Below are 16,088 nucleotides of genomic sequence, written 5' to 3' on the forward strand. Positions count from 1 at the left end.
AAGCTGTGCATGAACAACGTGCTCTCATGCAAATCTCTCGCTATAGAGCGACATTAAAATTCAGTGAACAGTGACACTCATAAAAACTGTATAAAGTAATCAGACTAATGACGTTCATCAAGTCAATCCTTACATCGACTCACACGAACACAATGTATGGCCAAATCCTGAACAATTTTAATAGACGCTGTCGGTCTACATTTTGTGTGTCGAAATTAAAATATAGCGATACAGCTACATCAAATCACAGTATACGTTATCTTAAGCATCATGCATAGTGACCACGATTCACTTGGAGCATACCGCTTGCGTGGACACACTGTAATCATTGCCGTAAGCTCAGGCGGCACATACTCCGAAATACAGAGTATAGAAGGCTTGTGAGTATTCTCCACAGAGAGAATAGGGCAAAATTACAAGTAAAGATCGAATTCAGTTTCCAGTTTTATTCAAACGCAATATAGCATTGCTTTTTCGGTTAATATTTCACAAATTCAACTAACATTTTAGAATAGCTACAAAGCTAAAAATGTGTTCTACATAGGAATTATTGAGGTGACAATCTGTATGCAGATGTCTTGATAAAGTACAAATTCCAAGCAACGATTGTTACTTATACACTTTAATCGCTGCGTAACTTGGACCAGGCACTGCTATCATCCGACTAATAGAACCAGAGTACAACTTCAAGGAAACTAAATTTCTTTACAGAATATATCTAAAGTAGTTCAGTTAGTAAATAGAAATGGTGAATTTAAATATCTCTTATATCTGTAAATGTCACGCACCTTGGACAGAAAGATTTAAATTATTCTTTTCCCCACTTGCTATTCGACAGAGCAACAATAGACCGAGCGAGGTGGCGCAGTTGTTAGCACACTGGACTCGCATTCGGGAGGACGACGGTCCAGTCCCGCGTCCGGCCATGCAGATTTAGGTTTTCCGTGATTTCCCAAAATCGCTCCAGGCAAATGCCGAGATGGTTCCTTTGAAAGGGCATGGCTGACTTCCTTCTCCGTCCTTCCCTAGTCCGATGACACCAATAACCTCGCTGTTTGATCTCTTCCCCCAATCAACCAAACCCAACAATAGAGAAATTGTGTGAAAGTCACTCTGTGAACACTCAGCGAGACACTGAAGTGGTAAATGCAGACTAATTTAGTAGATGTAGAGGCACAGCTAAATTATGTTTTATTAATGACTTCATGCTAATAGTTTACAAGGAACATATTCTGTATAATGTCAGGGAAGTAACAGACTTCCGATATAGGCGAAGATTGAAGAGTAATTTGGCTTTTGATCCTCTGCCGGAATTAATGTGCAATTTTCTTCAAGCAGTTCGAAATAAAGCAACAAACCAAAAGCAGGACTGTCAGATGGGAACTTCTTATATCAATTCTAAACTATCCACAGTTTGGCGTCACTGCTGTGATCACACAGATTAGTGAGGAACCCGATTCCTTCTTGTAGTAAGGTAGCTATGCCGAGTCCATGCTTTAATGGTGACTTGCTTTTCTGTCGATGGTTTGCTTGGCAGGAATCTCTCTGATGAGTGGCGTGGCAAGCCGTGAAGACGTTCCCGCCAGGTGGCTCCGGTCCGGCTCGGCTTGCTGATATAGCAGCAAGCACGAATGATACAAGGAGGGGGGAGGGGGAGGGGAATAATATGTGATCCTGCAGCGAATGCAGTGTACTGCCTGGAGTAAGGAGACGATGCTTGGCTTCCATAACTGTGGTTGACATGTTTTATTTTGGACAATAGCTGAACATAGAGGAATTGTAACGTGTGGTTACAGCAATTGCTGCATGAATGGTGCCGAACACTCAAATACCACAGCAAGGACGGCGCCTTAGTTAACTTTCACCGCTGATAGTTAACGAAGAATAGGTTTCTTGGTTTACTGGTTCTTCTGTTACTAACGAGCCTGGCTGCCTAGTGCCTCATTGTATGACAGTGTCTAGATTGTTAGCTGTACTGACCACCTTGCTTTATTTCAGGCGTCAGTATGTGTTAATCATTCGTTGTTTCGGTGGGGTCACGCAACCTGCCTTCTTTTGAGACAGCTTTTCCAGTGACTAATTACACCACTTTCCGCCAATGTGTTATTAGATGCATGAGTTCCCTAATTACAGTTTGTGATTTCAGGCTGTCACCAAGCTTATTTCTGTTGTGCAAAGGAAAGGGTAATAAAATTTAGCCTTTGATCCATAAGACGCAAAAGACGGTAGCACATGACTGTTGAAACTATAAACATTAAAATTAATGCCTGCTAGACTGACTGGTAAGCTTGAAGGTGGCACTGTGCGTGCGCTACATTCGAATGCTGGTTTATCCTACAGGATAATATTTGGTTGTCCTTTTCGTCAGTTAATCTCTACATCTATAACCTCTTTAAATTAAAAAAAAAAATGTGTCCTGAGTATTATCGAGTTTCCTTCTAGAGCAAGGGTAGGAAACTACTTTACCTGCTATCCACTTTTCTATATTAGTTAATAGTAAGTTTTTCTAACTGCTCACCAGTTCCGCAGTAGTGGTAACGTATGAAGTATGAAATAACGATGTTTTATCAAATTTAATAACCACAGTTACAACAAGCTAAAACATGTAATAATAATTAATTAGCCAACATATTACTTCAAAATTTTATGGAAACCTAATGAACATATTTTTAAAACCCCTATCACCTATAGCCTACAGTGAAAGCTGGAATGCCCACTAGTGGGTCTTAGGGACCAAGTTGACTACATCCGATCTAGTGGATAATGAGTTCAGTGAGTTATAGCTATTTTATTTAATGATGAGTTTGTGCCGAGTGACCAGTGTTAATTCAAACAAAACTCTCTTTTATTTATCTTCTTTTGACGAACCAAAGTTAGGCTCATTTCTTTCATTGACTCTCGATGCATCAGTGCCACTTTCTTCTTCTACTACTTTTTAAGGTTTCTGTAGAGTACAGCGTGTATGAAAGCTCATTTTGGCGCCATGTTACTAGTTTTTGTATTCTCTGAGGCGATAGTTAACTTATTTAGAATTCGTGATATGAATGAAATAGCCTATTGTAGAAAAAATTTACTGCATAAATATCACCAAATTGGGTATCACACTCTGGTACTGAATGTGAGGAAGGAGAAGGAGGATAAAAAACATGATAGGAGAAAGGGATAATGGAGGTAAAAGGCAAAAAACTGGTACAGGGCAAAGAGATATACAGAAAGAAGAAAGAAAGAGAAGAGAAAGGTGAAGATACAAAGAGAAAGATAAAAAGAGAGAAAAAGAGGATGTGGGAAAGAAAGGAAGGGAAACAAAAATGAAAGAAAGGAGATGATAGAGAAACAGAATACAGGACATAAAATAAAGGGGCAATGGAAACACGAGAAAAAGACAGTGAGCTGGGAGGGGGAGACAGGTAGAAAAAATGGGTACATAAGAGAAGGAGAGAAAGAAGTCGAGATAGGGAAAGAGAGAAAGACCGCAGAGAATAAAGAAACAAAACAGTAGAAAACAACAAAAAAATATTTTAATGCCAGAAAGAGAAAAATTGAAATACAAGAACTGAGAGAGGACACAAAAGATAAGAGTAGAAACAAAAAGGTAAAATATGGGAGGGAGAATGAAATTCAGAGAAACGATTGAGGAGGAGAATGGAGAAAGTAAAGACGCTGCGACAAAGATTAGAAAGATAATTACACTGGAACATTTATACAACAAAGAAATCTTTGTGATAGAATGCGTGAATTTAAAGGAAGTTTTGGGTACATAAGTAAACCCTTACTTCTGCAAAACTTTTATTTTGTTATTTATTTCATCCCATTATTTAGTTTTTATTTTATTCTATTATTTATTTTCGGTGGCTTCAATAATCAAAGGACAGGGAAGAAAGTCATAAAGATTTACTAATCCCTTTGAAAAGAAAAAAAATTGATAAGTAATTTAAGGAGCCAATTGATAAAGTTATTTGTTGCACACAGACAGTTTGAAGTAGTATTTTATGAATAAATGTTCATTTACTAGTACCTTCAAACCTATTTGGTCATAAATTTACGGTTGAGACGGTAGTGTGAGTACATTTCAGGAGCCTTCCTGCTGGTCAATAAAACTACAGTAATAGGTAGGAAAGCAGAAACATAATCTTACTGAGAGTACCTCATGTACTGAGGAGAGCTAAGAAGAAAGCAGAGTGAAATAAGAGAGAAACGTGAAGAAATAAAAGAGAAAGAGAATGTTAAGACATTTTTAGATGGTTTCGAATTACACCGTGTGTGAAACACAGTGCACTGTGCTGCCACATCTGATAATAACTATTTCTCTAAATTTACTGAGCATCTCGTAGAAGTGACAGATATAGGGTCTTTACTCCATATAACTTCAACTCTATGCCAGAGTTGATGAATCATAGAAGGAGCCTAGTGACACTCCTTCAGCAATCCATTACGAGAATCATGATGTGTGTACTCAGTTTTATTCTGACGACCCACCACTGTGATTTGGCTCCTGACATGGATAACTTCCCGAAAGCTGGAACTCCGTAATTTTTCATCTGTCATTATAAACCTGAAGACCCAGATGTGAGACCGTTAGTTCCTATTAAAGCATCTTGATAAGGCAATGCAGCTTTTCGAAACACCTCATCATTGGTGAATTTTAATTCTTATAGTTCTTCATATAAACCGAATGGTTATTCAGTGTTGAGTATTGTTATTGTTATTTATACACATATTAACCCGGGGGATAGATTGAAGCAGTGTCTCATTTTCTTCTTAATTCTCTCCTCTTTCTTGTTCTACTATTATAATCATTGTGTGGTTTGTATACAGTTGATAGCTAACATTTCCCACGTAGTATTTAGTCCAAAAAATTTCATAATTACGAATAGTACGTTACTGTCAGAATTTTCAAACGCCTTTTTTAAACCTACAGGTGCTGTAAATGTGTGTTTGCCTTTTCCCACTCTTCTATGAAACGTCTAATTCTAGCTAGCCATAACAAATATCAGGGGACCTATCCGGAGTTTTCGCACTTCTGTAGTTTTAAATAATGAACGTACTTGGGATAAGTGTAGTCGCTGGAATAAGGGTAGCAGTGGAGTTAAGGAGAATACATCTTTGAAATGAACCTAACGACGTGAAATAATAACAAGGGATTTTTGATACATCATTGTGTTTACATATACATGCATTTAATTTTGAACAAAATTCCTTATAGAGTATTATAGAATCTTGGCGTAAACGTTATTTAAGAAATTTAATCTTGATGTACGTTTGGTTTTTCATTTTCTTTAAGAGATGCAAAAGTTTTAGTTGATTTAGTTACCCTTGTAAAGGCTACATACTATTATTTGTTGTTAAAGACGGGATTTGGTAAATAGAATCTTGTTCTTTGAAGTATTTGTCCCTGACACTAGTTTATATTGGTTTGCAAATGCAATTTTAGTAGGCAACTGTCTTCTAGTCAAATGAAAAAGCGTGCTTAGATCAGATGGTGTTAAGTTTATCCGTGGAATTACAACAGTTTTTCCGGTGACAATCGGCTGGGCATTAATTTTAATCAAGGGATACGTGCGAAACTTCCACACATTGATAGCTGTAAATAATGATGTATGTTAGTTTAGGAAAGTCGACTAGTGTGAGGGTCACAATTATTATCTGGTACAACGCTTTATACAAATCACCCCGTTAAAAAATACTTTAAAACGCATAAAATTGTGTGTGCTATAAGATAAGAAAAAGAGAGTCTCTTATTCGTATTTAATAAGCAAGCTTCGTAAAATATAGATATGCAGCTGGGCATCTGTGATGACCTAAAGCCTATGACAGTCAAAAGTCTCTTTTATGTTAAAATGTTCGATAAATAGTAAGTTTTAGTGCAAGATATCTGTACACTTTCAGAAGCCGGTTAAAAAACTGTCTAACGATACCCCATTCATACCTGTGTGACTATCAAGTGATCAGAAAAAGGAATGTGGACTTGAGAAACCAATACATGGTGTTTCCGTAAGAGAGTACAAAAATGTAACAGGACACAGAGAATCATCCACGGAACAATTTGTGGTATGGAACCTGGGGCCTGAGAAGCCAGCTTAAGGAGATATGGAAGATTAAACTTGTCTGCTGCTTTGTCTAGCATTACTGTTCTCAAATTTATTTACAGCTAAAATGCGTATAAGTTTACAGAAACTTTGCTGTTTATTTACATGTACATTCTTTATTTCCTTCAAGGATACAAGGAGGACTAGTCTGATTACCAGGAACTCATGATACTGATTTTGTTTACTTAACTTATCAAAATGGTTCAAATGGCTCTGAGCACAATGGGACTTAACTTCTGAGGTCATCAGTTCCCTAGAACTTAGAACTACTTAAACCTAACTAACCTAAGGACATCACACACATCCATGCTCGAGGCAGGACTCGAATCTGCGACCGTAGTGGTCGCGCGGTTCCAGACTGTAGCGCCTACAACTGCTCGGCCTTAACTTATCCATAAGGCGGCTCTGTTGTATAGTATTTACATTGTCACACGACAGAATTTGCTAAGAATCAACGACAGACACATTCATTACTCAGTGGTGTTCAGAGACGTACAGTATAAAACGGAGGAGCAGTACCGGTACAGTATTTCCTGGTCGCTGTATTGGAAGGAGAGGTCCCATTTCGTTGCCTGATCGGAATCCCGTTGATTATTTCCTACGGGGATATCTAAGATCACATTTGTATGAGACACCAGTGAATGCGGAGATGGAACTAGTTGCCAGAATTGTAACTGACTGCGATGTGATTCGAAACATACCAGGGATGTCTGCCAGAATGCGTCAGAAACTTGTTCGCTGATGTCATACCTGCATTGAGGTTGATGGTCATCAGTTTCAGCACGTTTTGTAAGATAGATTACAAATGGTACGTTCATTGTGTTATGATGGTATTTGCAGTTAACTAATGTCAATAAAAAGTACGCAGTAAAGTGATATTATTCCTATTATCTCCGTAAGCTGGCTTCTCTCACCCCTGGTTTCCTACCTCTAATTGTTCAATGGAGCATCCTCTTAGACACGTTAAATTTTTGAACGCTCTTAAAGGAGTAATCTGTATATGATTTTTCTCAGATATCATACACTTGTATTACCATGAATACCTCTGCGTTCGTATCTGTTATCTACTATAAAGTCCGCCCCCGGTAGCGGAGTGGTCCGTGTTCGGTCAGACGTTTACGTGCCCTCTGTAATAAAAAAAACTGAGTTAATCGATCATCAACTAACTTAAAAGGATGTCTTACGACGTCCGCCCCGAGCAGACGCAACGAACAAAAGTGAACAAAATGAGATAAAAAAAAAAGCTCAGCGCGACAGAGTGTCAATCCTAAGGGCCCGGGTTCGATTCCGGGCTGGGTCGGAGATTTTCTCCCCTCTGGGACTGGGTATTGTGTTGTCCTAATCATCATCATTTCATCCTAAGCGACACGCAAGTTGCCGGAGTGGCGTCAATTCGAAAATTGCACCCGCCGACCAGCCTACACGACGGGAGCTCCTTGTCCCACGACATTTATTTTTATCTACTATAATGCGTTCAGTATCTGCTCGTTCTAGCTTACCGGCATCGCAATTATTTACTGTTCATTATTATACTTATTGGGAGGTCTTACGCGTACTTGATTTCTCTACACTGTAACTCAGCATTACAATTTTGATCATTTTCGGTTTATTTTCATAGGACAGTCAAGAATTAAGCATAAAAACACCGATACAGTAGAAAAGCCGCTACATAATGTAGTTAGTTTCATTGGCCCAATGAAGGTAATCACCGAAATAAAAAGGGACAGTCACGAAGGGGAATAAAGCTTGACTGGACCTGGTGAGTAACTTAACGGTTGAAATTAATTTAACAGACACCAAGAAAATTACAGTCTACATAACATTGTCCTCAGTTCTTTCATTCACAACCCGAGCTTTGTAGCCTTCCCAATGACGCGAGTTATATCGGCAGTCTTTCTCGGCCACTAATACGTCAGAGCAGATTGGGACGGGTCACGAGAGCGCGGAATGGAAACTACACGGACGGAAATACCGGCGAGCTGACAGATAACATCGGGGAACGCAAAGCGCGAGCGTAATCGCTACCGCCGCGACCGTAATGACACGGTAATGCGCACGGTGAGCGGCATTTCTCGGCTATAAATTAAGGGCCGATTCGATGAGCGGACTGGCAGCGCGTACTGGGCTGAACGCAAAACCAGCAGGCCGGCGCGCCGATGGCGGCGGAACGGGGCCGCCGGCTGCTGGGTACGTTCCATAATCCGCTCAGCTGCTCCGCCGCTTTCCCTGCTCTCTAGCCTACGCGCTATGACCCGTGGCATCACGCGCACGCACATGCACGCACACACACACACACACACACACACACACACACACATACACACATACACACACAGGTGGTGGATGGAACGTCATATAAACATGCCTGTGAACGTGTGAGATACAGTTCCCGAAACAGGCAGTAAAAATCCGCGGCATAATTCCGTTCATTTCTGCATGAAATTAACTGTCTCTGGAATTAGCGAGACACTAATTACATTCCTGTGGACGGTGAGCTCACCGCTTGTGTACGCGTGTATGTCTGACAGAGAGAGAACTGCGGTGGTCGTCACTTGTCCGAAATACACAGAAGGTGGGACCTGAAGCTAACATAGTTTGTTGTTTCACTTTATGTTGATGACATGTACAAAACATAGCTCTTTTGGGCCTTGCTCTATAACAATGAAGCCTGTCGTGATGTACGAGGGGAGTTCAGTAAGTAAAGCAACATACATCTTTTTTTTCTGAAAGCACGTGAGTTTTTAATCGGTGTTTTAATATACCATATTATTCCCGAATCTTTTCGCTATTTTTCAACAATCCCCGTTCAGTGCGTCGGCCTTGCACTTGTTACTGGAACAGCCTGTATGCCCGCGTGGTACAACTCTAATGGTCGACGTTGGGGCCAAATTCTTATTGCATAAATCACGTCCCAATTATTCATGAACTGCTTCCCGCAGAGTGCATCCTACACTGGGGCAAGTCGACAGGTACGAGATACAAGCTGTAGCGTGGATGAGGCAGAGCATTTCGTTGAAGTTTTGTGAGCTCCTCTCGGGTGCGGAGACTTGTGTGAGGCCTTGCGTTGTAATTTCATTTTCGTGGCGAATAACACGCTGAATTCGTTTCTTCAATTTCTTGAGGATATCACAGTTGTTGCAGCAAGAGGGAGAGACCCCTTCTAATTCCAGAAGACCGTCGCCATGACTTTACCGACTGACGGTGTGTCATCGTACTTTTTCTTCGAAAGGGAGGTGGTGTGGCGTAACTCCATGGATTGCCATCTTGTTTCCGGTTCGAAGTTATGAACCCACGCTTCATCGACTGAGACAATGTTCAACAAAAAATTGTCGCGATCAGCTTCGTAATGTGCAAGTAATTCCATACAGCCGGTCCTTCGTTGGACTTTATGGTCCTCTGCTAGTTAGCGAGAAACTCAGGGAGCACATACCTTTGGGCACCCCATTGGGCACTACCGAAAAAGGTATAACAGAGCGAGCTGTTTGATTGTGATTCGTTGATCACCTCGAATGAGTGTGTCTGCACGTTCAAACATTTTAGGTGTCACAGATTTGTTCTCACGGCCGGCACGCGGGAGAATGGACAGGATTTCACGACCTTGTTGCGATAATGACATAGACTCACGGTGCTTTCCTTCACTGCCAGGTCTCATTAGACATTTTACAAGCTTCTATGAATATACCATAGTAGTATTGAAGAGTAGGCTGAAGTTTAAGACATTAGTCACAAAGAATCAGTACGCAAAGAAGTGGGATACAAAAGTACTAAGGAATGACGAGATAAGCTTGACGTTCTCTAAGGCTATGGTTACAGCAATAAGGAATAGCTCAGTAGGCAGAAGAGTTGAAGAGGAATGGACATTTCTAAAAAGGGTCATCACAGAAGTTGGAAAGATTACCAGAGGTATAAAGAAGGTAACTGCGAAGAAACCACGGGTAACAGAAGGTATACTTCATTTGATCGATGAAAGGAGGAAATACCAAAATGTTCCAGGAAACTCAGGAACACAGAAATGCTAGTCGCTGATGAATAAAATAAATGGGAAGCGCAGGGAAGCTAAGAAGAAATGGCTGCAGGAAAAATGTGAAGAGATCGAAAAAAATGGTTGTCGGAAGGACACACCCAGCACGCAGGAAAGTAACATTAAAAGCAGGGGTGATAACATTAAGAATGCAACAGGAATTCCACTGCTAAATGCAGAGGAGAGAGCGGATAGGTCGAAAGAATACATTGAAAGCCTGTATGATGTGATAGTAGAGCAAACAGGAGTCGAGTTAGAAGAGACAGGGTATCCAGTATTAGAATCGGAATTTAAAAGAGCTTTGGAGGACTGAAGATAAAATAAGGCAGAAGAGATAGATAACATTCCATCAGAATTTCTAAAATAAATACGGGAAGTAGCAACAAAACGACTATTCACATTTGTGTGTAGAATGTATGAGTCTGGCAACATAACATCTGACTTTCAGAAAAATATCATCCACACAATTCCAAAGACTGCCAGAGCTGACAAGTTCGAGAAATATTGCACAACCAGCTTAACAGCTGATCCATCCAAGTTGCTGACAGGAATAATATACAGAAGAACGGAAAAGAAAACAGAGGATGTGCTAGATGACGATCAATTTGGCTTTACAAAAGATAAAAGCACTAGAGAGACAATTCTGACCTTGCGGTTGATTATGGAGGTAAGACTAAAGAAATATCAAGACACTTCATAGGATTTGTCGACCTGGATAAAGCGATCGACAATGTAAAATAGTGCAAGATGTTCAAAATTCTAAAGAAAAGTGAGGGTAAGCTATAGGGAGAGACGGGTCATATACAGTATGTACAAGATCCAAGAGGGAATAATATCAGTGGACGACCAAGAATAAAGTGCTCGGAATAAAAAAGGGTGTAAGACAGGGACGTAGTCTTTTCCACCTACAGTTCAATTTGTACATCGAAGAAGCAATGATGGAAATAAGAAAAAGTTTCAGATGTGGGATTAAAAATTTATGGTGAAAGGGTATCAATGATACGATTCGCTGATGACATCCCTATCCTGAGTGAAAGTGAACACGAATCACATGATCTGCTGAATGGAACGAAGAATATAATGAGTACAGAATATGGATTGAGAGTAAATCGAAGAAAGACGAAAGTAATGAGAAGTAGGAGAAATGAGATCAGCGAGAAACTTAACATCAGGGCTGATGACCATGAAGTAGGTGAAGTTAAGGAATTCAGCTACCTAGTCAGTAAAATAACAGTTATGGACGAAGCAAGGAGGACATCAAAAGCAGACTAGCAATGGGGAAAAGGGCATCTCTGGCCAAGAGAAGTCTACCACTATCAAACATTGGCCTTAATTTGAGGAAGAAATTTCTGAGAATGCACCTCTGGAGTACAGCATGGTATGGCAGTGAAACATGGGCTGTGGGAAAACCGGAACAGAAGAGAATCGTAGCGCTTGAGATGTGGTGCTGCAGACGAATGTTGAAAATTAGGTGGACGGATAGGGTAAGGAATGAGGAGGTTTTGCGCAGAATCGGAGCGGAAAGGAATATGTGGAGAATACTGATAAGGAGAAGGGACAGCATGATAGGACATCTGTTAAGAGACGATAGAATGATTTCCATGGTACTAGAGGGAACTGTAGAGGAAGACGGAGATTGGAATACATCAAGCAAATAATTGAGGAAGTAGGCAGCAAGTGCTACTCTGAGATGAAGAGGTTAGCACAGGAGAGGAATTCGTGGCGGGCCCCCTGAAACCAGTCAGATGACTCATGACCCACAAAAAAAAAAAAAATTAATGTCTTGCGATGCTCTGTTTTTCCGCCAAAGAAATTCAATGAGAGCTCTCTGCGTGGAATGCACCTCTGTTACGGACGCCATTTTGAAGGCTGCATATAGTGCTGCCGCGTATCGGAAATTCAAGAAGCTCTAGGGACTGAAGTGGGAAATCGTCACATTGTTCCACAACAGATTCCTCATTTTTCAGCAGAAAATGGACGAGAAAATAAATGTGTTTTATTAGTTACTGAACTGGCAACGGCCTTGCCCCAGTGGATACACCGGTTCCCGTGAGATCACCGAAGTTAAGCGCTGTCGGGCGTGGCCGGCACTTGGATGGGTGACCATCCAGCCGACCTGCGCTGTTGCCATTTTTCGGGGTGCACTCAGCCTCGCGATGTCAATTGAGGAGCTACTCGACCCAATAGTAGCGGCTCCGGTCAAAGAAAACCATCATAACGACCAGGAGAGCGGTGTGCTGACCACACGCCCCTCCTATCCGCATCCTCAACTGAGGATGATACGGCGGTCGGATGGTCCCGATGGGCCACTTGTGGCCCGAAGACGGAGTGCTTTTTTTAATTACTGAACAACCCGCATATGTAGTAATAAACATGGCATCCATTTTACTGTCAAAATAAACGAATTACTAAACTAATTTAAGGCGTTCAGGGGCATCAGCATTGAAAACGTCTACGACTGATCCTCTGTAATCGCTGTGGCGCTGGAGCTAGAGGTATCTGGTAAGAACTGCTGTGCTATTATTAACTTCCCACATTCTCCTTTACTGAATTGTGCAGAGATGTAAGGCAAGTCGTGACTCCAAACGGAATTTGAGCGCCGAACTCGTTATTGTAATGTGGCGCAGAAAGGGTGACATGACCGACTGTTGCGATCAGATATGCTCTATCGAAGCTGTATTTTGTCAGGCTGTGGAGGGTGCAAGACAAAAATTAAGTGATGCAGTTTGTACTAATATTATTTGTGCTCCATTACAGAAAAAGTAATCTCTGGAAAATGTTCGATAGTTTAGCGCTCAGAAGAAAAACGTAGAAAGCTAGCCACTGTATACACAATGGTTGTATCGTTGTTCATTCCACCTCCACCATGAGAAAACGTATGTGCTCTGTCTAACGAATAAAAATATGTTACACAGCAGTGTCACTGTTTTGTCCTAGCGACAAAAAAAAAATCGTGTTATTTGTGTTTTCATTTACTCATGGTAACTAGTGATTATGTGCTAATAAGGAGTTGTGTAGCTGATCATTCGATTCTGTAGTTTTTAAGAAGAATGAAGGCTACTGTAAATTTACTTTAATAATTAATTACAATTTAGAGCACACACTTCATTCTCGTGTCCCGTTTCCTTGTGCTCTCGTCGCACACTAGGTAACGTGTCAAAAGTGTGTGTATGTCACTGTAATTGTTGGACGTCCTCTGAGTAGATATTAAATATTAAACGAAATTTACAGCAGTCATAGAAATAGTTTTATGCACGTTATATACACAATCACATATAATTGTATGTGTACATATCACATATACATAATTTTGTGGCGGCGTTCGTAGCGACAAACAATTCGCTGTAGAAACGGCTTACGAAGTCACCGCCACACTTTTAATAGCGGGCCGACCGGTCCGCTGGAACAGTGAACAGAAAGATGAAAACCCAAACACTCTGATTAAATAAAAGTCGGTACTTTTCTTTATTAACGAAGATACAGAAACACAGTAGTGAACTCCGTGTCTACAGGAATCTGTGTAGTTCGAGTCGGAGCGGCTAGGTCATCGTCGGCTGACGACAAACAACAACTCTGCCGCGATGAACACACAACTGACTAGCAAGTACACAATACGGTGGCGAGTATACAACTGAGCGGCGAATCCAGAACTGTCCTAGCGCTCGCGACTCCAGCGCTTAAGAAGCCAGAAGCCAGCGGTGGCGCGCGCAGACTTGCGGCGATTTCCTGTCTCGCTGGCGCTGCTTATGCGGACGGCGTCCGGACTTTGATGCTGCCAACCTTTTGGCAGCGGGCTCGGTTGGCATTACTGGCTAGGATTGTAAAGGATGAGCCAGACAATAAGGGATTTTACTTTATTACATGAGCCTCCAACCGGTAACTTCATTTCTCCATTACGGCCAAGCCACGGCCGGCACTGTTAGCTGCCTGTAAATTCTTTCGTCCCACGGTCTAGTAACAGGAAGTCAGCACCGAGAAAGGGCACCTTGTTCACGCGCCTCTCTCGTGTGCTGACGAGGTAACGCCGCCCCAGGCGTCGCTTAGCAGGCAACGCTCTGGAAAGTTCCATGCCGCCCGCACGGTTTGCTCGGTCCTGACCAATCAGGGTGGAGGAAGCCGCGTGGTGCGTCGAACATACCCTGCCGCCCGTCGCCGGGCCTGCTCTCTTGGATTCTTGCTCACCCGCGAGTCGGATGCGCGCCCTGTAGCATTGATCATCTCCCGCTTCTCCCGGTGCTGCGGCACTGTGGACTTAGTTTTGGCAGACAACCACTTTCGGTAGCTTCGCGAACAATGTTCGCCAAATTGCAAGCTCTGGCTCACCCTCACCTCCCTAGGCCTATGTAGCCCCTTTCATCATGCTTTAGCCAATAAATGGCCTTTCTCTAAAAATTACACTATTATTCCATAACGCCCACCGCCTGCCCATACCCGCCATCCTGTACAATTGGTGTCAGAAGTTTGGATACGTTCCCGTAGTGACTTTGTCACTACACAAAATTTTTCCCGGCGAGACGCCGTGAACTTCGCGCATGGAATGCGCCAACCGGTTGCCACGTTTGCTCCACGTGGGCCGTGGCTGCTCCACTAAACACGCACAGGGCGCGCGCTGCAGCGAGGCAGCCCACGCTAGTCAGCCACGTGAGCCGCACGCCGCCGCGCTGCCTGCTGCCTGAGTTCGGGGGGCCTGCGCTGCGCTGCGCGACCTGCCGGGCCGCCGTCATCCGCCGTCGCCGCGCCGCCCACCGCCGCCCGCCGCTGTCAACGACGCGCCAGGGGCCTGCCGCCATCGCCGACCGGCCGAGCCAGCGCCGTCCGCCGCCAACACATTTGCCGCCGCCCACGGGTCTGGACGCCGTCGCCGCCGCCCGCCGACCACCGCTCGCCGCCACTGCACCATGCCGTCGCCGTCACCAATGCGTCGCACCATCGCCATCACCATGTAAGTCGCCGCGATGCTTACAACTATATCTTCGACGATCTTCCGCCGCTGGATTGAGAATCTTTGTGGCCGTCCTTTTTTTGTAACAATCATTACTTTTTTCTGGTCACTAGCGTCCCATAAAATTGTAAACATGCCGATAGGGACACGAGCGACGGAACGGGATACCCCCGTAGAGGCATCTGTCTCGCAAGACCCGCTCGAGGCCATAAATGCACAAATGCGCCAGTTATTCGCACAAAATCAGGAGCTACTTGAGCAAAACCGCGTCTTGAAACAGACGCTGGAAGCTAGTGCGCGAACTTCCATACCTGTGGCTAGCCCCACCCCTGTAACAAATGCTCAAACAGAGGCAACTAACACTAATTCTGTCTCTAATACAAACGCCACAATTTCTGCTAACATGGCGACTGTAAGCAATTTTCCTGCGGCTGATTTCATTCCCACCTTTTCTGGGAAGTCCCACGAAAATGTAGCTATGTTCTTACAAAATATTCGTGATGTGGGTCGCACGTGTGCCTGGCCGGATGATCTATTGGTCAATGTAGCCAGACTCAAGTTGACAGGGGAAGCCCGAATGTTCATAGAAACAGTGGACGAATTGCGTGACACGCACGAATTTGAAGTATTGGCCCGCGGATTGACTACGCGTTATTCCGATACCAGAGGTACCGCATATTACAGAGATCAATTATCAACCCTTAGGCAGAAGCCTAATGAGGATTTTGATGCCTTTGCAGATCGCATACGAGCAGTGTCTTGTCGTACCTACAAGCTAGGTGAAAATGCCAGTGAAAACAGAATTTTGCGCTCAGAAGCCGAAGCGCGTGCAATTGATGCATTTGTTCGCGGTATTGACCCCCGCATCGGAGGAGAAGTCAAAGCAGCCTCCCCCACTTCTCTGTTTGAAGCTGTTCGTTTGGCAATGCTACGCGAAGAGGTGTTGCGTTTTTGCGCTGCCGCCCCGCGCCCATCGGACCCGGTACCGGTCCCAGCAAAAGAAGTATTTTGTCAGCGTTGTGGGAAGCCCAACCATACG

At 43.0% G+C, this 16,088-nt stretch overlaps 1 pseudogene; it reads left to right on the forward strand.

The window, feature by feature from the left end:
* Positions 1-12,120: 12,120 nt before the first annotated feature.
* Positions 12,121-12,237, forward strand: LOC124778423 (annotated as a pseudogene).
* The last annotated feature ends 3,851 nt before the right edge of the window (positions 12,238-16,088 follow it).

The sequence above is a fragment of the Schistocerca piceifrons genome, chromosome 2 (assembly GCF_021461385.2).
Source record: "Schistocerca piceifrons isolate TAMUIC-IGC-003096 chromosome 2, iqSchPice1.1, whole genome shotgun sequence".
Taxonomy (NCBI): Eukaryota; Metazoa; Arthropoda; class Insecta; order Orthoptera; family Acrididae; genus Schistocerca; species Schistocerca piceifrons.